This window comes from Urocitellus parryii, chromosome 6, assembly GCF_045843805.1.
Source record: "Urocitellus parryii isolate mUroPar1 chromosome 6, mUroPar1.hap1, whole genome shotgun sequence".
In the NCBI taxonomy this organism is placed as follows: domain Eukaryota; kingdom Metazoa; phylum Chordata; class Mammalia; order Rodentia; family Sciuridae; genus Urocitellus; species Urocitellus parryii.
Window position 1 is genome coordinate 172966532 of NC_135536.1, and position 13036 is coordinate 172979567.

Below are 13036 nucleotides of genomic sequence, written 5' to 3' on the forward strand. Positions count from 1 at the left end.
ACTTCCTCCCCGACACTGCGTTCTGGCCGGCTTGGCGCCTCAGTGACAGAGGACAGTGCTGGGCATGAGACAAACACTCGAAAAATACCTGCCCACTGGGGATGCAGAGCACCGGGGGGCACACAGGCTTCCCTCTCTTCAAGGGCCTCACTCAGTGTGGCACCTGCACCCAGCCTGTCAGCACCGGCTGCCCATCAGGTGGAGATGTGGCCCTGCAGGCCCCTGGTGGCCCAGATGCAGAAAGAGCATCTGCAGTTGGCTCAGAACTGCAGCCCCACTGCCCAGAGGGACAGCCCAGTCCTGCTGAGCAATCGCGGGTAACTGCTTTCACTCTGAGTTCCTCCGGGCAGGACAGACGAGGGTGGACAGGGTCAAGGATCCCCCAAGCAAGGCAGTAAGCGGGCCTTCCAAGAGGAATTGAAGAGTCCAGCTTCTAGAATCCTCCAAGGACAGGGAAGGTTCTGGTCCACCCGAGGCCAAATGAATGGTCCAACTGGAACTGTGCCACAGAGTGAGCCTGGATGGCCCTCAGACTCTCTGGCCACCTTCTGAGTTGCTGGGGACAAGAACTAAAGGTCAGCTTGGCGCAGTAATGCACACCTGTAATCCCAGCCACTGAGGCAGCTGAGGCAGGAGGATGGCAAGTTCCAAGCCACCCTCAGCAAGAGCGAGGTACTAAGAGACTCAGTGAGACCCTGTCTCTAAACAAAATACAAACAGGGCTGGGGATGTGGCTCAGAGGCTGAGTCTCTGAGTTCAATCCCTGGTACCAAAAAAATAAAAAAAGGGAGAGAGAGAGAGAGAGAGAGAGAGAGAGAGAGAGAGAGCGAGCGAGAGAGCGAGAGAGCTCTAACAGTTCTCTAGAATATTTTGGAGATGTCCTGAGCTGGTTGAACCCTTTATTATCATTGTTTTTATTCCCAACCTCAATGTGCCACCTCACCAAAACCGACCAGGCCCATGGGGTAGGTGGGACAGAGCACCCAGGCTTCTCTGCTCCCCTGAGACCCCGCGTCAGCACGCCTCACAGCTCCTAGGCATTGTTCACACTGACTGTTGGGTATCCAGCTCTCCCTGTTCCATGAGAACTTCTGGAAACCAGGGATCACCTCTGATTCTTTCCTGTACCCTGTGCTTTTCGCCCAGGACCCCACTAACAGACAACAGCAGATACTAACCAGCACCCAGCAGCAGGAGTCCACCCCAGCCCCCAGGGTGGGGTAAAGGCACACTTGGGCCTCTTAGGGCCAGGAGAGGCACCCAGTTGGTGGAGGGGTGGGAACGCTGACTCCCAGAGGAGCCTGGCTTACACGGTTACTGGGACAATGGGAGGCCTCAGACTAAAAGCAGGCCTTTGAGGCCCAGGCCAGCGGCTTCCAAGTTCTATGACACATCAGCGGTCAGCCCTGGGGAGCCCTGAGCCCCTTTACCCTGGCTCTCTGGCCTCTAGGATTCTTATAAAGTGCTTGTGTGTTGGGAGGGTCTGAGGAGCAGATCATCGGCCGGCAGAAGACAGAGCACAGCAAACAGGGAGCACTCAAAAGTGTGTCTGTCCTGACTGCCATTCAGACCCAGGCACCTTCCCTGGTCAAGGGGCACCCCGCCCCGTCAGAAAGCAGAGCTCGTGCTGAACTCCCCAACCATGACTCACACACCCTTCGATCTGACCGGCCGGCCCTCGGCAGCAAGCCTGCGACCTCTCATCACGAAGCCTTCCCACCCTCCTGTCCCGACCCCTGTAGGAGTGTGCAAGGGCACCCTCACTTAGCCACAGCGGGGTTCATAAAGGAAAGCGAGTCAGGCCTCGTGGCAGGTTAACAAGGCCACCATCTCCAGCTGTGCCGCATGGGCACGTCACTTGGTCTAAACCTCGGTTTCCTCATCTTTCCAATAGGCCTAGGTTGTTCTGAAGCCTACGTGAGGTGGGTGTGGGTCTGGTATCTTCTACACGTAATACCAGGAGGAATGAATAGTTATCCACTTGAAACAATGTCAGTCCTAAAGGAGCCTCAGCCGTCCAGCCCCGTCCCCTCAGTATAGAGATGGGGATGCAGAGACCTTGAGGGGGGCCTGGCTGAGCCAAGGCCACGTGACGAGGGGGTGGATGAGTGGGACCCGGGGCCTGATCTCCTGACCTCCTGCTGCCCGTCTTGACTCCTGCTCTGCTCCCTCCCTCCACACAGCGATGGCTGGGCTCACTCTTCCCAGCCCCTTCCCTCCACAGTCACGTCTCACACTGGCCAAAGCCATCGGGACCCCTCCTTGGCAACATCACCACCCTCCCAGCACATGCGCCCCCCTTTGGCCCTAGTCAGGAGCCCTAGAAGGACATGTCAAGTATCTGTTAGCCAATGACAATGGCAAAGCCGAGAGTATTAGTTATAATAACGATGACCGTGTCCTCTACTTGAAAGCCCTCCTCCCTATAGCGCCCCTACCCAGTGCAGGAGCTAGTCAACCCCGCTGCTGTAGGAAACATTTCCTCAAATATATTCAATCCAGCACTTATTGAGCATCTACTTTGTGCTCAACAGCACAGAGCCTGAAACACAGAGAGGAAAAGCCTCTGTCAGCAGGAGCTCACGGTAGAACAGGGATTTAGGGCAGAGCGGGGACACCATGGTTCCCTTTAGCCTAAATGGTGCAGTGGCAGAATGCCCTGCCCGCCCCAGTGGGGAACCTCTTTACCATGGTGTCCAAGGCAGAAGGCATCTGTGCAATCAACTGGAAAAGGCCAAATGGAGGCTGGAGACGACGCCATGGAGGGAAGATAAAGAAGAGAAAATACAGGTGCCCCAGACCTGGTCTCAGGGAGAGACTCCAGGGAGGGGGGTTCCTGTGAAATCTGGCAGTCTCGTGCCCGTCCCCTTACCAACATGCAAGATCAGATGCTTCTGCTCCCTGGGAACCTCTGCCCGAGGACGTGAGGGTGCTCCAAGCGCAGGGCTGGCCCACACACGTTTCCTCGGGGCCATCAATTGCTAGAGTGATGTCACAGCCCTGGCAGTGGAAATGTCTGCACCTCCTGGTTGCTGCCAAGGCCCTCAGCAGGGCGGCCCCACACCTTCCAGTATTCATCGTCTCCTGGCAGGGACACCATCCTCAGGGATGTGGAAAAGACTGGCCCGGGAGGGGGGGGGGCAGCAGATTCAAGGCAGCCCTCCTCTTCTCTCTCTGGGGCCACCTCCCCTGAGCCTGGAAGATCTGAGCACCCACTATGTGCCAGGCATGGGCACCATCCCAGCAGCTTCCAGCAGGCACCCCTCTTCCCAGGTGACAGAGGAGGAAGCTGAAACTTGAGGTGAGGCATAACAGCACAGGGATGTCACTGTAGACCTGTCTGACACTTCCAGTGCCGGGAGGCCCACAAGGTCAGCGTTTCACTGGAGAAGTCCAGAGCTGAAAGGCACTAACCCAGGGAATCCCCATGAATCCACAGACCTGAAATCCAATAGCTTTGGTAGGGAGGTTCCCCTGACAAGAGCAGCTTGAGGGGTACCCTAAACGGAACAGACCATTGAATCCAACTCCCGCATGGAACACAGCAGAAAGACACCCACGCCTGGAGCATTTTAAGATGGCTACTTGTCGCCAACTAGCAAGTTCAGGGCCTAGAACCCCGATCTCTAGCACTTTTCCTCACCCCACTCCACGCAGATCATCTTTCCTAGGAAGCTCCTCCAGCCCAGCCCAGCCCACACCACCAGATGGGCAGAGAAGGCTCAGGGAACAGGCAGCATGTGACCAGGCCTCTCCTTGAGTCTGCAGGGCTGAGGCAGGGAATCTGGGGCTCCCCAGGCTGGTAGGTGTCGCCCACAGCCCCCTCCTTGCCCGGGAGTGGAGGAGAGTGCGGACACCCCGCGGAAGCTCAAGGGAGACTGCGGCCCACTCTAGGAGTCCTGGGCAGTTTTTCCAGACACTGCAGAGCGCGGAGGCTCCCCGGAGGGAAAGGTGGGGAAGAAGCAGTCATTGGCACTTGACCTTGGAGTAGGTGTGGGGTTCCGTCCTGCTCCCACCCCCAGTACCCTGGCTCCTTCTCCAAGAAGGAAAAAAAAAAAAAAAAAAAAAAAGAAACCCCGCCTGTTTGCCAAATACCAGAGGAAGACAAACAGGACGGGGAGGGGGCGCTCCCTGGCAGCGCTCGGGTGTCGCCCACCTGGGGCACCCCCTGCTGCGCTCGGCATCCTGTCATCAGTCAATCTCAGGCTGGGTGGGGGCGCTTAGGAAGATGCAGGGGACTGAAGGGAGGGCAGGAATGAGTCACGCTTAATCCCTCTAGCGGTGCCCTCGGAGGGATTCTGTCGCAGCGAGCGGTCGCCAGCGGCCCCCGGCCCGGGCGCCCGAGCGCGGTCCCTCCCGCCGGCCGCGGCCTCCTTACCTGAGTCCACTCGCCCTCCGCAGTCCCGCCGCCCGCACCGCTCCGGCCCGGCTTGGCGCAGCGCCTCTGCAGTCGCCGCTGCAGCCGCCTGGCCCCGATCAGCGACCTGCGGCGGCGGGGGAGAGAGACACACGGGGCGGCTGAGCGCGGGCGGGGGACGCCGGGGCAGCCGAGCCCCCCGCCGACCGCTGGGCCGCCCCGGGCAGAGGGCTGGGGGCGCGGGCTGCCCGCCGCGGGCCCAGTGCGCGGCTCCGCGCCGCCCCCACCCCCTGGCACTTGGCGCTCGTGGGTGCGGCGGGCGCAGCTGGGCGGTGGGCCCGGAGGTCCCCAGGGTCCTGGTCATCACCTGCCGAGGCTTCCATGGCTTTGGCTGCCCAGCCCGGGCCGCCGACTCGCTCTCCCGAGCCCCAGCTGGAGGCGGCTGGCCGGGTGCTGGCCGGGCTGGGGCTGCCGGGAGGGAGGAGGGAGGGGAGGAGGGTGAGGTGGATGCAGGGGACCAGCCAGTCGGCGGCTCGCCGGCAGCTGCGTAAGCGGCCCGTCTTCACTTTCCTTCTTAAAGAGATAGTTGATCTCCGGTTCCCCAGGGCCCCGAGGGACGCGGCGCGCCGGGAGGGGGGGCTCCCCTCCCACCCACGGGGGCTCCCCTCCCACCCACGCGCCAGCCTGTCCGGGGCGGGCTGCGGGGCGGGGCTGAAAGCGTGTTGACCCTGGGCAAGTCCCTTCGCCACTGGGGCCTCAGCTTTCTCATCTGTAACCTGGGATGAGGACACCCATCTCGCTCCCTCGCGCGCAGTATAGTAATCTGAGCTGAAGGCCTTTAGGAATGTTTTTCCCTCCCCAGACCCAGTCTGAGGATTTAATGTGGACAACCCTTGGACTACGAAGAAAATAATAAGCAGAAACTGATTTTTTAGGACAGACATGTTTTCCTTTGAAAGACTAAAACAGAGAATTGTTGATTAAAGGAAAGCATTCGCAACCTAAAATGTTCATTTGGGGTCTTTCTCTTCAGTTTTCCCCAACAAAGGGATTAAGAAAAAAAAAAAAAAGTCCAGGAAACTGCATTTCCACTTTCCATGTCTAGCCGTTCCACTTGAGCCATGCAACTTTAGATACTCACTCTCTGGGCCTGATTCCTCATCTGCTCCACGGGTGGGAAGTGGGGTGGGTGGGTGGGGAGGGGCTCCCTCTTTCTGAACAAGCCCTATCTGATCAGCCGTCCTCTGCTCACAGGCACTTTTCTCTGTCACCTCTGCCATCTGCCCTGTCTGACCCGTCCGACTTTATCTCATGGCATGAACTGTCTTGTCTCCCTTGCTAGGCCTCCAGGCTTTTATATTTGCCATTCTTTGCCTGGAGTGGTTTGCTCCTTCACTTCCTCCAAGTCTCTGCTCAAATGTCTCTGTCCTTTGGTGGGCCTTCCTTAATCACCCTATATAAAATACAAACCGTCTCCTCCCCCACTCTTTTGCCCTGTATTTGATCACCAGCTAGCTGACTTACTAGTTGTTTCACTAGAATATACACTATCGCCATTGCCTAGAACAGCACCTAACACATAGTAAGTGCTCAATAAGAACTGACTGAATGAACAGTCCAGCAAGCACACATTATTCCAGGCCCTAGTTGTCTATAAGAATGCTCAGATGTCATGCTGGGGGTCTTTATGTCTGAAGTCTCTTTAAGTCTTTAAGTATCTGTCTACTGTTGCTAAGGCTAAACTTGGTACCCTGTCTTCTCCTCCCCAAGCTGACTTTTCCAAGAGAAAAATGTATAAACTAAGTGCAAGGACTTACTTCATGACTCTGCATTATTGGCCTGGTGAGAAATAGCTAATATTTATAATGTACATGAAGAAATCATTATTTTAAAATTTTCTGTTACTTTTCAAAGCCGAATATTTTTCTATAGCACTCTATAATAAGTGCAGTTTTTGTTTGTTTATTTGTTTGTGTGTGTATGTGTCTTTTCTTGTCTTGCAATAAATGCCTATACATTTTTGATGGTAGCTATATTTTCCCTTCTATTCAATTACACTGAATCTTCCTATCAGGTGGTCATTATTATACTAGTCATTGTGGGAAAATATGGCAGAGAAATTGTAGCAGGAATAGAAATTGTAGTTGAAAAAGCCATGTGAAATATTGAGGCCTGCTGTCTACAAAGCGTAATGCTGTATTAACCAGTTAACAGAGGAATTTTTTATCTGTCGGAACATCCACCTAAATCATATATGACTTCTTTACACTTGAAACAAAACCAAAAGAAGCCATGTAATCACTATATGGTTAGCAGGAGAAAATTTCTGAGCTCATTATACAAATATATACATATTTTTTGTCTTTCCCCCATGTTTTATTTTGCTTGGTAGTTAGAAGACTACATTTCCCAGAAATCTCCACTAGGAACATCTCCAAAACAAGAGAGCTTCTCTACCCCCATTATTTCCATCTGGAATGGTGTCAGCTAGTAAAGAATTCTCCTGAGCATCGGAAATCAGGTGATTGAGAAGAGAATCAGTGTTTAGTTATAATATTAATTGCAATGAGTGAGGATTTTAAGTATAAAACAAGATAAAATTATTCCAAAAAAGTCAGGAATTTTGTTTGGTTTTGTATTTATTGGGAAATAGTTACATTTCTTTTAGTTTCAAAAGCAATTTTCATTTCAGGTCTGGGTAAGCGCACTCCTCCCACTGAACACAGCAATAAAACCGGAACAAAATAAAAGAGGCAGCTACTTGAGGATTCTAAAGAAAAAAAAATACTAGCAGGCACATTGGGGAAAGGCAGAATTTGATGAGCTACTGAGCTAGTGGTGAATTTACCATTTTTGTTTCCTCTGATCTCTCCCAGGCTGGTCTCAAGATACACCAAAATCGGGAATCCACAGAGAGAAAGCTCACAAATGATCCCCTGGTTCTGACTTGAGGACGAGACAGGAGACTTCTGATTCTCAGAGTGGGGGAAATACATTTTTCTTTTAAAATCTTTTCTTCAGTTTCTCTTACCCCAGTCCCCAGGTAATCCTTTGGCAGCAGGAACACACAGGGTACCTAAAACTCTGAGGGAGAAGAAACTTCTCCAATCAGAGTAGCTGTGGTCCTGAGGGAGGGTGAGCCCCTGCTAGTTTGCATCTTTTTCTGGTCCCAGATGCAGACAATTACTGTGGGAAGCAGGCAGCAAAGCAGAGCTGAGCAAATAAGGCTCCAGTTTCCAACTTTATAAGGAACCCCAAAGAAGATGAACCAAATGAGAACAATGTCATAGTTTCAGGTACTACTAAACATTAAAATCCAAGAACATAGTCTTGAGAAAGCAATCAGAGAAAAATGATGCATTAATTATATGAGAGTAATGCTTTGAGTAGTTGCAGATTTCTCATTAGAAACCTGCAGAGGGCCGGAGAAAATAGAACAACTGTATGTATTGCCAAAAGAAAGGGGACGTCAACCAGAATTCCATACCGGGCAAAGATATCCTTCAGGAACCAAAGTGAAATAAAGACTTTCTCAGATAAAGAAAAACTGAGACGTTATGTCAAAAACAAAACATGGAATACCAAAAAGGAAAGACATTAAAAAATGGTAAATATCTGAGTGAATTTAATATACTATTAAATACACTAATATACACTCCCCTTAAATTCTTTAAAATATGTTTGACAGTTGAGATTGTTGAAAGCAACAATTGTATCATTGTTTAATGGGTTTTTGTATTTAGATATAATAATAAGACATATACTGTATAAAGAAAGTGAAAGGTTTCTGCATTCCACATGAAGTGGTAAAATACCAATTCTAGGTAGAGTATGAGATGTTAGGGATGCATTTTGAGATCCCTTGAGCAGTTCTTAGAAATTTTATTTATATTTTTAAAAATGTAACAGATAAATTAAAATGGAATTCTAAAAAAAGTTCAAATATTTCAAAAGAAAGCAAGAAAAGGGAAAACAGGCATGAAAAATAAAGGGAACAAATGGTAAACAAAAAATAAAATGGCAGACATAAATCCAAACATGTTAATAAGCTCATTAAATGAAGTGATCTAAACACATCAATGAAGACAAAGTTATAAAAATAGATAAAAGTGACTATTAGTTGCAGGATACAAGAAATTCATTTTAAACACAATGACATAAGTAGACCAAAAGTAAATCTGGAAAAAAAAATATATATATATATGCCATGTAAACCTAATCAAAGGAAAGTAGATATCGCTATTAGAGAGTATAGATACTATTAGTATACTATAGTTACTATTAATATAAGAAAAACAGACTTCAGGGGAAAAACTACCAGGGATATCATTACACAATAATTAAAAAGTTCACTTACTCAAGAAGATATAACAATTGTACATTTCAATAATCCATTTACAACAATAATTGTAAATGTGTCTGTGCCTGTTGGAAGGCCTCATAACATATGAAGCAAAACTGAGAGGAGGAATAAGCAGACCCACAATCATAGGCTAAAGACACAAATACTCCTGTCCTCCGTCATTGGTAGAACTAATAGAAAAAAGCAAGATAAGAATTGAACAGCACTATTAACAACGAGGTCCAATTGATGTTTATTGATGCTCACCTAAAAATTAAGAATATATTCTTTTTAAGTACTCATGGGACATTCACCAAGATAGATAATAAACTGGTACATAAAACAAACTTTAACAAAGTTAAAAAGAATCAAAATCATTTAAAGTATGTTCTCTGAACATAAAAGAATTAGACAAAATTCATTATTGAAAAAATTGCAGGAAAATCTCTCTTAGAAATTCAGCAACATACTTCTAAATAATTCATAGGTCAAACAGGAAGTCTCATGGGAAATTAGAAAATATTTTTCACTGAACAAAAGCAGAAATACAATATATCAAAATATGTGATACAGTTAAAGCAGTGCTTGGAAGGAAATGAGTAGCCTTGTGTTTTTACATTAGAAATGAAGGAAGAGAGCTGGGTGCACTGGTGCAGGTCTATAATTCCAGCAGCTTGGGAGGCTGAGGCAGGAGGATCATGAGTTCCAAACCAGAAACTTAGTGAGGCGCTAAGCAAATCAGTGACACCCTGTCTCTAAGTAAACTACTAAATAGGACTGGGGATGTGGCTCAGAGGTCGACTGTCCCTGAGTTCAACCCCTAGTACCCCCACCCTCCAAAAACGAAGAGCACAAATAAATTATCTATACTTCCACCTTAATAAAACTAGAAAGATAAGAGCAAAAGAAACTCAGAGCAAGCCAAAGGGGAAAAATAATAAATACAGGACCAAAATCAATGAAATTGAAAATAGAAAAACAAAAGAGAAGAAGAATCCAAAACAGAAGTGTTTTGTTGTTTTCGTTGTTGTTGTTGTTGTTACCTGTGGTGCTGGAGATTGAAGCCAAGGCTTTGTGCATGTGAAGCAAGCACTCTACCAACTGAGCTATATCCCCACCCCAAGTAGGCTGGGTGTTGTGGTGTACACCTGTAATCCCAGGGGCTTGGGAGGCTGAGGCAGGAGGATCATGAGTTCAAAGCCAGCCTCAGTAACTTATCAAGGCCCTGTCTCTAAATAAAATATAAAAAGGGCTCGGGATGTGGGCTGAGTGTTTAAGTGCCCCTAGTTCAATCCCAGCACCAAAAACAAAAACAAAACAAAACAAAAAAAACGAATGAACAAAAAATCCAAAACAACATTCTTTGAAAAGACCAATGAATTTCAAGCCTCTAGAGCAACTGGAAAAACAGAGAGAGAGGTAGGGAGAGAGAGAGAAAGAAGACATAAATTAACACCTCTGGAATGAAAGGGCGGTTATTACTATGGATCTCATAGAAAGTAAAAGAATAATAAGGGAATACTTGAAACAACTCTGCATACACAGACTCACCAATGTAGATGAAACAGAATGATTCTTTGAAACCACAAATTACCAAACACTCCCAAAATGAAATAGACGACTGATAGTTTTACAACTATTGAAAAAATCAATTTATAGTTTGAACCCTTCCAAAATATGAATCTCCAGATCCAGGTGGTTTTATGGTGTGAATTCTACCAAATATTGAAAGAAGAAATAACACAAATCTCCAGTCTTTTCCAGAGCATGAGAATAGGAGGAAACACTTTCCAAGCATTTTATGCTACCCAAACCAGAGAAAGATTACCAAAAAAAAAAAAAAAAAAAAGATTATGTCTTTGAACAAAACCCCTCAATAATATATTATCAAATCCACATGAAAAAGATGTTCAGCATCATTAAAGAAATGCAAGTCAAAATTGTAAGATACCTAAGATACCACTTCATACTCACTGCTATGGCCATAATAAAAATGAGGAATAATAACAAGTTTTGATGAGGATATAAAGAAACTGAAATTCTCATACATTGCTGGTAGGTATGTAAAATGGTGTTACTCTTTGAAAAATAATTTGATAGTTCCTTAAAATTTTAAATATAAACTTATATCACAGTAATTATACTACTATCTACATAATCAAGAAAAATCAAAATACACATTCACAAAAATTTATGCACTAATGTTGATAGCAGCATAATTCATAATAGTCAAAAATGAAAACAACCCACATGTCCATCAACTGATGACTGGACAAATAAAATGTGGTATACCCATCCAATGGAATATTATTTAGGCACTAAAAGAAATAAAGAAAAGGTATGGCCAAGAGGTAGCACATGCCTGTGATCCCGGCGGCTCAGGAGGCTGAGACAGGAGGATTGCAAGTTCAAAGCCAGCCTCAGCAAAAGCAAGGCGCTAAGCAACTCAGTGAGACCCTGTCTCTAAGTAAAATACAAAAAAAGGCTGGGGATGTGGTTCAGTGGTTGAGTGCCCCTGAGTTCAATCCCTGGTAACCTGCCCCCTGCCCAAAAAAAGGCATGTCCTACAACATGGATAAACCTTGAAAATGAAAGAAGCCAGGTACAAAGCATGAAAGTTAATATTGTATGATTCCATTTATGTAAATATATAAAATAGCCAAATTCTTAAGAGACAGAAAGTGGATTAGTGGTTGCCAAGACCTGTGGAGGGTGAAGAAGGGAACTGGTAGTTATTACTAATGAGTATGAGGTTTCTAATTGGGGTGATGAAAGTGTTTTAAAATTAGATAATGGTTATAGTTGCATAACATTGTGATTATACTAAAAACCACAGAATTGAATACTTGAAAAGGGTTGATTTTATGGTATGTGAGTTATATCTAAATAAAGCTGTTAAGAATTTATTAGCAAATCAAATACAGTATACATAAAATGAAGAGTACACCATGACCAGTAGAGTTTATTTAGGAAATACAAGATGGGTTAAAAATTTAGAAGTCCATCAGTGTATACTACAATATTAACAGCCAGAAAAGAAAAAACCCTCATGATCCAACTAACTAATAAGGGAAAGCATTGGACAGAATTCAGCATCCATTCATAATAAAAATCTCTCGGCAACCTAGGAATAGAAAGGAATGTCTTTGCTATGATTCAGATGCCTCCCAAAAGTTCATGGGCTGGAAGGTCAGTCCTCAGCATGGCAGTACTGAGGCGACAGAACTTCTAAAAGGTGGATAGTGGTTAAGTTACTGTGAGCACAGATCATGGCTAGTTCAGGCAACTAGCAAATTGTTCTAAAAAGAGCAAGTATGGATCCTGGGTTGCCCTTGCTTCCTGATGACCACAAGAGCTCTCCTTCGGGCATATACACCAGCCATAATGCCATTCTCCATGCTGTGATGTAGTTAAGGAGGCCCTCGCCAGAGGCCAAACAGATATGACTGCCTCATCTTGGACTTCTACCCTCCTCTAAAGCTGTGAGCTAAATATGCCTCTTTTCTTTTTAAGTACCCAGCATCATTGTTACAGCAATAGAAAGCAGACTAATACAATCCTCAATCTGATTGATACAAATTACTCCCCACTAAAAACACACAAACAAAAACTATACACCCAAATATAGTTCACATCATATTCTGCCGTGAAATAATTAATACTTATCTTCTAAGACTGGGAACAATGCAAAGTAGTCTCACTATTCCTATCCAACATCATATTAAGTGTTCTAGCCAGTGGTACAGGGTAAAAAAAAAAAAAAAAAAGAAAAGAAAAGAAAAGGCAAACAGGATGCAAAGGAAGAAATATAACTGTTTCTTTATGTAGATAAAATGGTTGTCTGTGTAGAAAATATCAGAGACTTCATGAAAACAAACAAAACCACCTGAAACTAATTTGTAAGCTTAACAAAGTCCCTGGATATAACGTTAACCCAGGAAAGTCAATTGTATTACTAACAAAATTATAGCAATGAAGTACAGCTTAGTGGTAGCCAGTGGCTAAGGAGAAGAGTAGGGAGGGAGGTAACTAGCTAATAAAAGGCAGCATAAATGATCCTCGAGATAGAATTATTCTGCTTCTGTATTATAATGGTGTTCATACAAAGCTACCCACTGAAAACATTGCATGGAACTAAATACACACACAAATGAGTACATGGAAAATTGGTAAAAGCTGAATAAGGTTGGTGGATTATAGCAATGTTAAATTCCTGGTTGTGATATTATACTAAAGATGTTACCAATGGGAGAAACTGGTATACAGTCTCTCTGTATTATTTCTTAAAATCGCATGCAAATCTACAATTATCTCAAACTAACAAGTAAATTAGAACT

The 13036-nt window shown here is 45.9% G+C and overlaps 1 protein-coding gene across 1 annotated transcript in view; it reads right to left on the reverse strand.

Annotated features, from left to right (window-relative positions):
- Snph (syntaphilin) overlaps positions 1–4810 on the reverse strand; it is a 43528-nt gene extending 38718 nt beyond the window's left edge. Inside the window, exons 1-2 of the mRNA XM_026402107.2 lie at positions 4725–4810; positions 4379–4484 (exon numbers count right to left, since the gene is read on the reverse strand). The gene's annotated coding sequence lies outside the window, so the exon portion shown is untranslated. The remainder of the gene's footprint in view (positions 1–4378; positions 4485–4724) is intronic.
- Between the last annotated feature and the right edge of the window lie 8226 nt (positions 4811–13036).